We start from the raw sequence: 12,500 nt of genomic DNA, 5'->3' as shown, positions 1-12,500 counted from the left end.
AATCATTCTGTTGGTAAGACTTTTACTCAGTCGGGATGAAAATACGAATTAATATTTGGTGCTACAACACATCCGGTTCTCGCCTGGACCATTTATCATTCTATAATAATTTTTTGGCAACTGTTGATGTGTGATTTTATGCTGACTCATAACAATTTATCCTACAAGAAATATATTTATATATCTCCAAGAAATGATACATGATCTGCAAATGTTCCTTTATTTATATGGTAGCCTTCGATTAAGTCCCATATATAGGAAAAGAGTTGCCTACTCTACAAATATTTCTACAATTTGGTATAAACTGTTAAACTTTGTTACTTGTTAAATAGTATTGGCATGAACTTTTCTAAAATATATATGATTTATGAAGCGCAACTGAGGAAAACCTTGTAAAATTAGACTGAAAGTAGCATCAGAATAATGAAATTAAGTAATGGAAGGTTCCAGAAACTCCCAAGGCCAGCTGTTAGGTGTGGAAGGAATACCGCTATCCTTAAAAGCTCCCGACAATCACACCCACACAAAACGATCGTTACCAAAGCCATCCTCAGTGTTCTGAAGGTTATTACCAATCCATTTTCTGAATTTTATTTTAACAGAAATAAGAAGATAATTAACATAGTTTGAGTTATAAGCTTTAGCCTAATAAGATAATGTTTGATAACACATCAATAATATTAGATAATCCAGTCGGGACGAAGGATGGAACCTTCACTAAATTTGTGTGATGATTATTTGAATACAATATAACAATATTACTAGTTCTAGATACTTTGCTAATTAAGAAAAATCGAGATAAACATTATTCTTCTATCTCTCTCTCTCTTTCTCTCTCTCTCTCTCTCTCTCTCTCTCTCTCTCTCTCTCTCTCTCTCTCTCTCTCTCTCTCTCTCTCTCTCTCTTCTCTCTCTCTCTCTCTCTCTCTCTTAGTGTGAGGCTTTGTCTGTAAACGTGTGCATTGGCGTGCATAAATCCGCTACAGCCCGTAACTAAATAATCAAAATGAGTGTCATTCCCACTGAAAAATGTCATCATCGGATATCCAGGAATCCCACAAAATAAACGAAGGTTGTTAACCTTGACATATCCTTTTAGTCACCTGGCCAAATTAATGCTTTCATGTCCCCCGTTCCAACAATTTGTAGCTCAATTGAGCAGGAAGGTTTTGATCGTAAATTCTGACCCTTTTTATAAACTGAATCAAGGAACACATTTTAATGAGATCTCCAACGGAGATTCGTATAAATGCCAGTGGATCTTGGTCTAAATGGAAGAGCAAGTTGATGAGGTGGTTGACAGGGCAAGCGGTTTGCTTTCATTTAAGATGGTAACACGAAGAGATGAGTCTTGCAATATCCAATCATTGAGAATATTCCATTGCATAGCGTTGAGGGGGTCTATTGGAAACGTCCCAGGCCTGGCGATCTGGCAGACTGGGGTTAGGGTCACGATCGGTACGATAGTTTCTTTTAGAGTCTGCAACATCGCAATCCTTTTTAGCTAAGGATGCGGTGTTTTGGGGGAGCCTAGAGGTCTGCATGCTGAGTCATCAACAGCCATTGCCTAGCCCTTACTAGTCCTAGCTGGGGTGAAAATGGCTATTGGGAGTTGATGATATGTATATATAGTCAGTCTCTAGGACATTGTCCTGCTTATTAGGGGAATGTCACTCTCCCTTGAGTCTACCATTCATGAACGGCCTTTAAACTATTGTGTTTCGATTCTTTTAAGCTTATTCCAAACTTATGAATTAAAGTGTTTTTTTTTTCTCTCTCACTCTCTCGAGAAGTCGATCCTCACTTTTTATTACGTCATCATTTTACGGTAATGCTTTTACCTTATTAGAATTTGGTAATACTGTAGTATTTACTCTTCTATCCTTACGTGGTTTCTATAATTATTCTTTGTTTTCTTTAAGTCAATCTTAACTTTCCATATTAAACTTCATTTACTTACGTAAATAGTTCAATATTTAGTATTTTTTACTTTGAAATGAATTGTAGTTTTCCCTGTAATATAATTATTCTATGGCTATTTAACAAGAGTTTCCTGAGTTTTGCTTCATAAATCATATAGATTTTTAAATATGCACAGTAGGAATAATAGTTTAAATATTAATTATTTTTTTTTTTTTTTTGCTTTATGACTAAATCATGCATGGAAAGAGAAATAAATAATTACATGCCAATTTACCTGCAGTAAAACATCTCTATCTGAATATCTTAACAATAGTGTTAACTATATATGATGTTTATCATAGATAAGGAAAGATATAAAAGACATTTGATGAACCTTTCTTTATGGAACTGCAAAGAAAGTCATCCGTATGACGTAATACAAACTCAGAAAATGTTAGATATCAAAATTCTTTTTCAAAGACACTGTTTTTATATATAAAACACACCTAGCGAAGGAAGTGAAATTACATTCTGAAGAATAAACTTTGACATAGTTGAGTCTTTCATTATCTTATTAATAATTACATACAATTGAAAGAAATAACCTGGAACAGGAAAAAGTTCTCAGGAATAAGGGATGTAATACTGACAGTCTGACACCTCTCAAAGAAGGAGGAATCTGGCCTTTTTCCTCGATTTTAAATGCTCTATGAAATTTTAAATGATTTATTGTTAAGTTCTATGTCCTTTTGTCTATTTTCTATTTCTATCATAATTTATTATTCCGTTATTAAGCATACTCCTATCGGCCTCAATGACACTTGTTGTTATGATGCGAGATAATTACCAATCATTCATTCTTTCTGAATAAAGGATTTCCTTGTTGGTGCAACCCCTTGAAAACAAATTTGGTCTAACTTTTGTCTAGTGTCTCCCTTTCAGGCACTCAGATGCTATACTTGAAAATAACACTGAAGCTGGTCATGTTCTCTCGAATCTACTTGTCCACTTTAGCTTCCGATTCGGGGGTAAATTTATTTTTCCAGTCTCCGGATTGACCTGTTCAAAGACATGCAAGATTAGTAGATACACGTTTTCAATACATGGGGTTGCTGGAAGTTTCTCTATACCTGGAAAATATGTTTATTGCCCAATGACTCGTATTTTTTGTGTAAAAAGTATTTTTTTTTAATTCAAACTTGAAATATACATCAACAGAGATCCACAGAAAATAAATAGGACCAAAACTGTTGGTGCCCAGATTTAAATGAAGAAATTCACCCTTAAACAGATAGAATTTGAAAGCCAAGTTAAAAACATTGCAGGATAAGTATGATATGATGAGAATATTTGCAATCTTAGCCGTTATGTCCTGAATGTAAGTAATATCAGCATTAATTATCCGAAGGTGCTGTTTATTTTTCAAATGAACAATTTGAATCAATATTGACTTTGACTAAAATGGTAATAAAGAAAAGAAAAAAAAGAACTAGCCATCCACGCTATAATGCAGAAGTTGATGACGAAAACATAATAGGAATGAAGTAGAGTAAATACTCTTTCTTTTCAACCCCAAAACGTTAAATCATTGTTGAATTTGATTGAAATGATAACATAATTTCTATGAAGGAATTTTATTAAGATTGGAGTTACGGAAAATGCTGTTTCTTGTCAACAAAACTCCTAAATTTAATGTATCTTTTGGATGGAATGTTGTCACATATAGGTGGTTTAAATTAAATCTATCATGAGAATATAGACAAGTTCTTGACTGCCGTTAACTGGGTTAAGTAAATGCGCAGGAAGAAGGACGGAGGTTGCCGACCTATGACCTCATCTCCATGTTGCTGGGTATGGTAGAATTAAGCTTAATGTGATAGTTAGATATCTGCTGACCCAAGCACACGTGTACTAAATTTGTTTCCATGCCAATATGTACACCGAGGAGAGGGAACGTAAAGGAGCTAAGAAGCGGCTGCATGAGGTTACATTACCTGCCACGGCTACTCAGAAGCAAGACAAGCCCTTTTACCCCCCAGAAATGTGTGGGAAATAAGAACAGCTAAAAAGCCGAGTAGTTAGTTCAGGCGAAGCTTAAATCCTGGGTGCAACCCATAGTAGGCCCATCTCAGCCATGGCTGGCGTCGATACGCAACAAGACGCCCAACATATACTCAATTGTAAGTATTCCTTTTGACCGTATCCCTTACAAGTCCGAACTTCCTGAGTGTCTCTGTAATTTAGAAGTGATCTATTGTTATCTACAATTATGAGCATTTTACTAGTAACAGATCCAGTGAGAGATTTATATTTCTTCTATTATGTTATTAGAGAGACTTAAAGTTCTATTAAAGAGATTTATTCATTTACTTCGAAGAAGATTTCTGCTCATGTTTCTGGGAAAACTAACTTAGACAATAAATCCACTTTGCGATGTAAAAGTCGTCTAATGTCCCGCCTCCCATTATTTATTACTTTATTGCCACAACCTAATGACCACGGCAAGTAATAAAAAATAGTTATCTAACCTAACAGAATCAATAAGAAAATTAAATTAGGAAAAATCTGACCATTTCTAAAGAGCCCTCCATCTTTCCTAATAATATCCACATTGAAATGTTCGCTACTATCTCCAGGGAATTGCTTCTCGCCCCTCGTCTTCATCTCTCCGAAGCTGGTGTACTTAATAATGTTCTGCAACTGTGTCTCTGTCAACTCAGTGCCCAGGAAGGCATCCAATTGCTGGAAGCCTTGTAAGGATCCGCCTTCATGTCTTCGTAGAACATCATGTAGAGGTTTGGGTGGTCTCGCCTCTCCCACGCCTCCTTCATGTGGGAGCCGTAAGATCCGTATAAGACTGAAATGGAAACGAAGGAATTTGACACCTTTTGTTGAAAGAAATGTAGGAAACATTTCCTTATCATGAAATGTATATACACTGATTTCATGAAAAGCAAGGTAAGTTGAAACAATATGGAATCATTCAATGATATTCAATATCAGACTTAGGCCGAAAAGTACTAAACTGAAATCAAACACATACGCAAAAACTCACACAGATACATGCAGACACATACACGCACACACATATCTATCCATCTATCTACACACACACACACACACACACACACACACACACACATATATATATATATATATATATATATATATATATATATATATATATATATATATATATATATATATATATATATATATATATATATATATACATAATATCAAACCTTTAAAGAGAAGCATATTAAGGAACAGAATCATATTTAAAGAAAAACAACCAAATAGTCGAATCTATCCTACGGTCATCATCGACGAAGTACTGGACAAAATCTTCAAGGGTTCCAACGTATCCGTGCATCTTGATGATTCTCGAGTGATGGAGGTAAGAGACGATCACATCCTTGGGATTCCTGGCAACATACACAACCTGTTGGGAGATGACTATGGAACTCACCTATTCGTATGCTTATTTCGGTGTAATTCTCCAGATCTATGATATATCATCTTAAAGTAAAAGGAGTAAATACTAAAAATGCTATGCTAGTTTCGGAGTAAATCCCAAAGCAAATAATACCTTTTATTTAAAAAAGTAAAAGGAATAAAGATGAGCAGGACATTAGATATACAAAATACTTTTCACAAGGAATTGAAAAAAGAAAAAAATGTATACCCGGCTTTAACATACAATTACGTAGGTGTAAAATAATTCCTATTCTCAAATACTGGAGTACGACCTGATGCCAGCATATGTTTACAAAAAACATACGAGAGGTCTTTTAAAAGTCTACCTTGCAATTGTCTAGCAAAGAAGGCGAGAGTAAGGAAAATGGCAAGTGTGTCTTGATGGTTCTTGGTTCCTCTGAGGTTTCGGACAGCTGATGATAAACACCGTCTCTCCAGTTCTTATCCGGAAGGTCTTCAGAAAGAATTGCGATACTGGATTTTTAGTGAAATCCTCTTCTGTCTGCTCTCCAGAAACCAACATATCTGCCCTGCGAATGGATAAAATAATTCAGTAAATGGACTATATATATATATATATATATATATATATATATATATATATATATATATATATATATATATATATATATATATATATATATATGTGTGTGTGTGTGTGTGTGTGTATATATATATATATATATATATATATATATATATATATATATATATATATATATATATATATATATATATATATATATATATATATATATATACCATCTTGTTTCCAGAATGTTCTGCTACCTATTTTGAGTGCCACACACTTATCAACGATAGTTTAGGATCAAGTTAGGTTCTTGAAAATAGGAGCCTTAGAACTGAACCAGTATTCCCTAAGCTCCTGCTAGCACAATGAAGCATAAGGCTTTCTTTTGTGATTTGCAAAATATTTAAAGTCAGGAAAAAGCGGGGTGAGAGAGCAAGAGCTGTGCACTTTCCATACAATAGGTTCGACTACACAGTATCTTACACTAATACATATTTATCGCAAATAAAATAAAATGGGAACCATCATACAGAAGAAGGAAGTTTATGGAAAGAGCAGTTAAGATTAACCAAAGAATTTACAGACAATGAGAGATCTTTGCGTGTCAGAGAGTTTTGAGAATTCCAAATATGTTTGCTTGATATCAGGATGACGGGAGGAGTCTGTTTGAAGGCACTCAGGGATCACACGATGTTGCTCAGAACGATCGCTTTACTATACACAAAAAGAATTGGACAGTATTTACGAGGAGGAGGAGGGATGTCAGTCTTAGGAAGTTTTTGAGGAAGAGAACATTTCTTCGAATCAGGAAGAGAAAGGGATTCAGAGGAGGAGGATTGATTGATTGATTGATTAGAGGTTTTCTGGCATAGTAACATCTAAGGTCATTGACGCCGATCAGAGGCAGAGGATATCGAAGGAGTAGGAGTAGGATGGGGAACTGTGTATAGATTAAGGAGGAGGAGGAGGAATAAAGTGAGTAGGAATGGGTTCAGGAATGATGATAGGAGATGGAGAAGAAATAGGTTGAAGATTCTCGTTAGAAGGAAATGAGGATTGGGAATTTGAAGAGCGGTTTTGGGGATTAGAGGAGAGATTCCTCTGCCAGAGTGAAAAATGTTTTGCTTCCTTACAGGTGACCGTGGATTCCAGACATGGTGATGTTCTTAGAAATAGGGGCAGCAGGCAGTTGTTGTGTGCCTTCTTTGTACAGACTGAAGCACACATCAGTGTCATGGCCCATGATACAAATGCCACTGGGGTGAGTGTAATCCTTTCCATAAAAGAAGCACCAGATGCCGTGGGTGATTATTGCTGGATGAGGTCTTTCGTACAGACACCTGGTCTTGGTGGAAAGTTGTCCAGCTCTAATCATGCAGCGTTCTGCATGGCCTATCTCTGTATGCAGGTTGGGAGGCATAAGGGAGCTTGGGATGATATCCACAGACTTATTATCCATCTTTTCCTCCGGGCTGGATCAAGCATCTGAATGTAGGCCCTCTCCCTTGACAAGTAAATTACAACATCGTTATCTGGGGGAGTGATGGTAAATTCCATAAGGAGATGATCATGACCCTAATCTTGATGTAGGGTTTGTCCTTCTCTTCGAATTCAGAGATGATTGTGTAAGGATCTTTGTTTGGATGCGTGAGAACAGAAAAATTAGGAAAAGGACACAAGTGTTCAGGAGCAGGTTCTAGGAACGGGTGCGAGATCAGGTAAAGGATGAGCTACAAGTAGAAGGATTGTTGTTGAAAACGTTGCTAGCCATAGCAAGGGATCCAAAGAGTGATCATCAATGAAAGTAAATAGTCTGTCCAGAGATACTTAACGCAATGACAGCAGGTGAGGAGACGAACACCTCTACACGTCGCTTTATTCAGCCGAAGCTGAGAGAAAACTGAGGAGAAAGAAAAAAATAAAGTTTTGGTATAGATGGCTTCATTAATTCAAGTGCACTTCAATAGAAGCTAAGGAGATGTCTAACCACTGTACATTATGGTAGATAACATTGTGTTTAGCAATACAGAAGCTTTTTGTAATGCTGCTGGTAAAATAAAGTCGCTGAGTTCTTATTAATTTAGCAAACTGCTCTAAATAGGATATGGGTAATTGCATCATAGCACGTCGTGGAATTAACAAATATGATTTTAGTCACCTGTTTACAAGGTCAGTGACTTTTTTTACAGGCAACGTTACCAACTGTTCCCCTCTCTATACAGCAGCCAGATATCTATTTAGCTTTCTGTGAAGTGTACCAGAATGAATGAAGCCAACTATACAATATACAGCTGCCAGACATCTCCTTAGTTTCCCGCAAAAGTGTACCGGAAGAAAGGAAGCCAACTGTACTACTGGTACTGCTTACACCTTATTGCTACTAGTATTAAAAACATCTTACTCTATGAATGGTGCTCGAACCATGAGAGGGATTTGATCTTTTGGATTGTTGAGGTCCGGGTTATTCATTATCGTCCAGAGGATTTCTTGAGTCCAGGTCGTCCCGCACTTTGGATAGGTCATGATGATGACGTCACTGCTCTTGTGCTGCTTTCAAGAAGAGGGGAAATGTTGGTGAACTGAATAAGAGAGATTTCGTTTACAATCATTACCAGATAAGCTACAACCATAGTTGGAAAAGCAGGATCATATAAGACCAAGGGCTTCGACAGAGAAAAATAGGCCATTGCGGAAAAGAAGTAAAGAAATAAATAAATGACATAAGAAGTAATTAGTAAATTTATCTTCCCTAACTTGAGATGTAGTGTGATTGCAACTGTAACTAAAACGATGTTGAAGAAGAATTGTTTTTTTAGTTTATTCTTATGGTTAGCTTTCAATTCTAGCTAGGTGTAATGATCTTATTATCCTTGTGTCAATTTCTTTATAAATCAGATCATATCATAACATTTAAAGGAAATTTATCTGTGTGTAAAGAATTGTGGTTCTTTTTATATTCATTAGTATGATTATGAGGTAAGTTTTGCATGTTAAATAGATTACAGATATCAATGAATGTTGCATAAATTATATAAAAAACTCGGCTGCAGATGACCTTTTCCATCATTAATATCTTTAATAATAATGATGTTATCAATCAGTCGGATAAATTACCTCGAAGTTATAAATTTTGTCAGCATACTGAGTATATGCTGAAGGGAAGAGGCATCTGCCGGGTGTCAACCGAACTAAATCTTTGTAACCTTCGAAGTCTTTACGCTGTTTTTCAATCTCAGCTCCTTCCAGAAGAGAGCCTTCGTGTCCACTTGCAAACTTCATGGTTGTTTCTTTCTCCTTAACCTGAAAAAAGAAGAGCAGCAACTAATAAAAGCAACAAAGTAGTGTCTTTATATTTTTAATATAACAATAAATGCACCCGTTTTTAATCCGCTGCAGGACAAAGGCCTGAGACATGTCAATTCATGTCTGGGGTTTAGTAGGTTTCCGCCCCCTCGCTGGCCAGTGCAGAAGGGGATGGCGAGATAATTTCGTCAGATAGCTCGGAGCTAACCAACAAAGAATGGGTGGTTCTGACTAGAACAACTTTGCTGATCATGGAAATAAGCAAATCCTTTAGACACGTTAATGTATCTCCACTCGGAAAAGGACTAATTAGGCATGGTTTCTTCTATATTAGCCTGTCCTTAAAAGCTTGTATTTGTCAACTAGGTAATAATCAGATTTATTTTTTATATTTTCCATTGTAAGTAAAACGGTGCCATGATGTCTTTCAAATCATCATATTTTTTTTTTTCTTCAGTGAACGTTTAATACCTGTGTATAAAAGTTGTAAAATGAAGATTCCATATCCAAAGTTAGTATTTCATTATTTTTTTGTTATGAAGGAGAGATTTTCATCTTATTTATCCATTTGGTTGTCATACTCATGTTTTATTAAACTTAATCTTTTATAGAGTATGTTTCCTGTCAAAGGATATAGAATATATTTTACTTATCATATTTTTTATAAATTACCTATAAAAAGTGTTTTCATACACTTGAGGGATATTAAATCGCCATATAAATATATGATTTATATATAATATCTACTATTTTACAAATAATCTTTTAGGATGTCCCAATCTATGGTAAGTGTGATCGATCTAATGTAAATATCTGAATTAACTGCAGAAAGAAATTTTTCTAGTCTAGCTGATACAATTACGAGAATAGCAAATACGAGCATCGATGTGTGTAAGTTTCCCAAATCTGAAAAAAATAGTTATAGTCACACTGGTCCTATTTCGAACCAATCTATTATTTCAAAGGTGTTAGAATACGTAATTTTTGAACAACTAATTACTTGCTTAGAAGAAATAGAAGCTTTTCCAGGCAACCAGTCTGCTTACAGAAAATTATACTTTACACAGACAGCTATCTGTTTGTTGTAAATTATTTGCTGGAAATGAATGATGGAAACAATTGTGGTATTCCAATATTAATTGATCTTACTGCTGCTTTTGATACATTTGATCATGAACTGCTATTAATAACCTATGGGACATAGGTCAATAAGATCAAGTTTTTGAATACCTAAAAGACTACTTGGTTGACAGAACTTATTGTGCAAGTTGGAAACACTTATTGATCATATGAATTCTTAAACAGAGGGGTACCCCAAGGGAGTGTAATAGGGCCAATCTTATCATGTATCTGTGTAATTGGTATATCGAAAATACCAGAAAAGCATGAAGTTAAGTTCAAACTATTTTCAGATGATACACAGTTTTACTTCTCCGTAAATGATATAGATGACACTACTGAAACTCTAAACTGAATTATTACCAGTGTTAGGGAATAGATGACAATCAAATCAATCAACTAGAATTGAATAAAAATATACTGAGTTTATTGTGGTTGAGAAGAAAAACCACGTAAAAAACTTGGGTGATACTCATATAAACATAAACAGCCACTCTGCCTCGATATCAAGTAAAGCTCGTGATATAGGCGTATCTTTAGACTGTAACTTGTCTTTAAATACTTAAATGTATAACGTAGAAAAAAGCTGCTGGTTAACATCTTAAAAACATTGCTTTTATAAAGAAGTACCAGGAGGAACATTTTATAAAGAAACCTGTGATAAATTCTCTTATTACCATGATGGGACTACTAAAATTTACCAAAAGTGCAACTTAAGAAATTACAAAACATAATAAACAGAGAAACAAGATTGATAAAAAAAGGTCCCACCCCAGGAAAAGGTCACTCATTCACTAATTGATTTATACTGGTTGTCCATTAGAGCAAAACTTAAGTTCAAGATATGTACAATGACCCATCAAGTTATCAGAACAGGACGTCCAAAATATCTAAGAGAGTCACTACATATTGTGCAGTCAACAAATCGTGCTAACACGTGATTAGTTACAGATGGTTTCAAATAATTGAAAAATAGATTATGTCTATTGTAGTCTATAGAGGTTTTAAATATGCGGCCCCGAGACTAAACAATAAGCTCCCACTAGATATCGGAAAGACTGAAGATAAAAAGGCTTTCAAGAGTAAACTGAAGACTTTCTTGTTCTGTAAGTTCTTTGATATTGTGGATTTCACAATAAACGAGCAATTTGTGCTTTGAAATTTTAAATGGCTTGGAAAGTATACGATAAAAGGATTGTGGAGGTCTTGCAGAGATTAGGGTTCCACTGCTGTATAAGACCCTAAAAGCAGCCTTTAAAGATGAAAGGTGAAAGATAAAGCAAACTTAACTCTTGTTATTCAACAAATAATGCTTGTAAACAAAATACATGTGTATTATGTATTATATTTCAGTGCCAGAAAGATCAATGACAATATAATTCAAGGGGCTCTACTTTCATATATATTTTTTTTTTTGTAATTAACAGAATCTCTCATGTCATATTAAAAAAAAATGTAAAACTTTTGTTTCATTGCAGTATACTTGAAAGCAAAAGATGAAGGAGACTATCATTCAAATAGTTTCACTTCTATGCCCAAACAATATACGTTTTATGTTTAAAGGCCGCTCATTAATGGCAGAGGCAAGGGACATTGACAATGCCGAAGAAGCTAGACAATGACCTAAAGACTGATCATTTTAAATACGGTCAGAGCCCAATCCCCCTCTCCGCCCAAGCTAGGCAGGACTAGGGAGGGCCAGGCACATAAGCAATTCTCCCCCAACCTTAGTTCACAAGGATGGTGAGGTTACAGGCCCTTCAACAACTATAGAGCATATGCGAAACATGAACCCCAGTCAGGCAGATTGCCAGGCACGGAAATTATATTTGTGTATAATATTTTACGAAAAGAAAAATGTCTTCAACTAAGTTTAAATAAGATTAAGTTTTAATGGTTGATGTATTGCTTTAGTTACATATAAATCAATATCTTATTTTCATTACTTCAAAGATCTTATCAAGTCTCGGCCAATCCTAAAACATTTTAAGAATTTATATTGCCATTCAGGTCAAGTGAATGTAAGAGAGACTGAATCTAGCTAGCGCAATTTTATGTTCCATCATCTGAAGCAATTATTTTTCGTTATGAATGAACTATAGTGATAAGAAATATATTGAATGATCATGGATGTTACCGTATGACCTTAACCGCTAATTGTGAAG

At 35.2% G+C, this 12,500-nt stretch overlaps 1 pseudogene; it reads right to left on the bottom strand.

Annotated features, from left to right (window-relative positions):
- Nucleotides 1–2,226: 2,226 nt before the first annotated feature.
- Nucleotides 2,227–12,500, bottom strand: part of LOC137637192 (sulfotransferase 1C4-like) — a 14,467-nt pseudogene continuing 4,193 nt past the window's right edge.

The sequence above is a fragment of the Palaemon carinicauda genome, unplaced genomic scaffold (genome assembly GCF_036898095.1).
Source record: "Palaemon carinicauda isolate YSFRI2023 unplaced genomic scaffold, ASM3689809v2 scaffold571, whole genome shotgun sequence".
NCBI classification, from domain to species: Eukaryota; Metazoa; Arthropoda; class Malacostraca; order Decapoda; family Palaemonidae; genus Palaemon; species Palaemon carinicauda.
The sequence above is the reverse complement of the archived record's forward strand: the minus strand, read 5'-3'. Positions and strand labels throughout refer to the sequence as shown.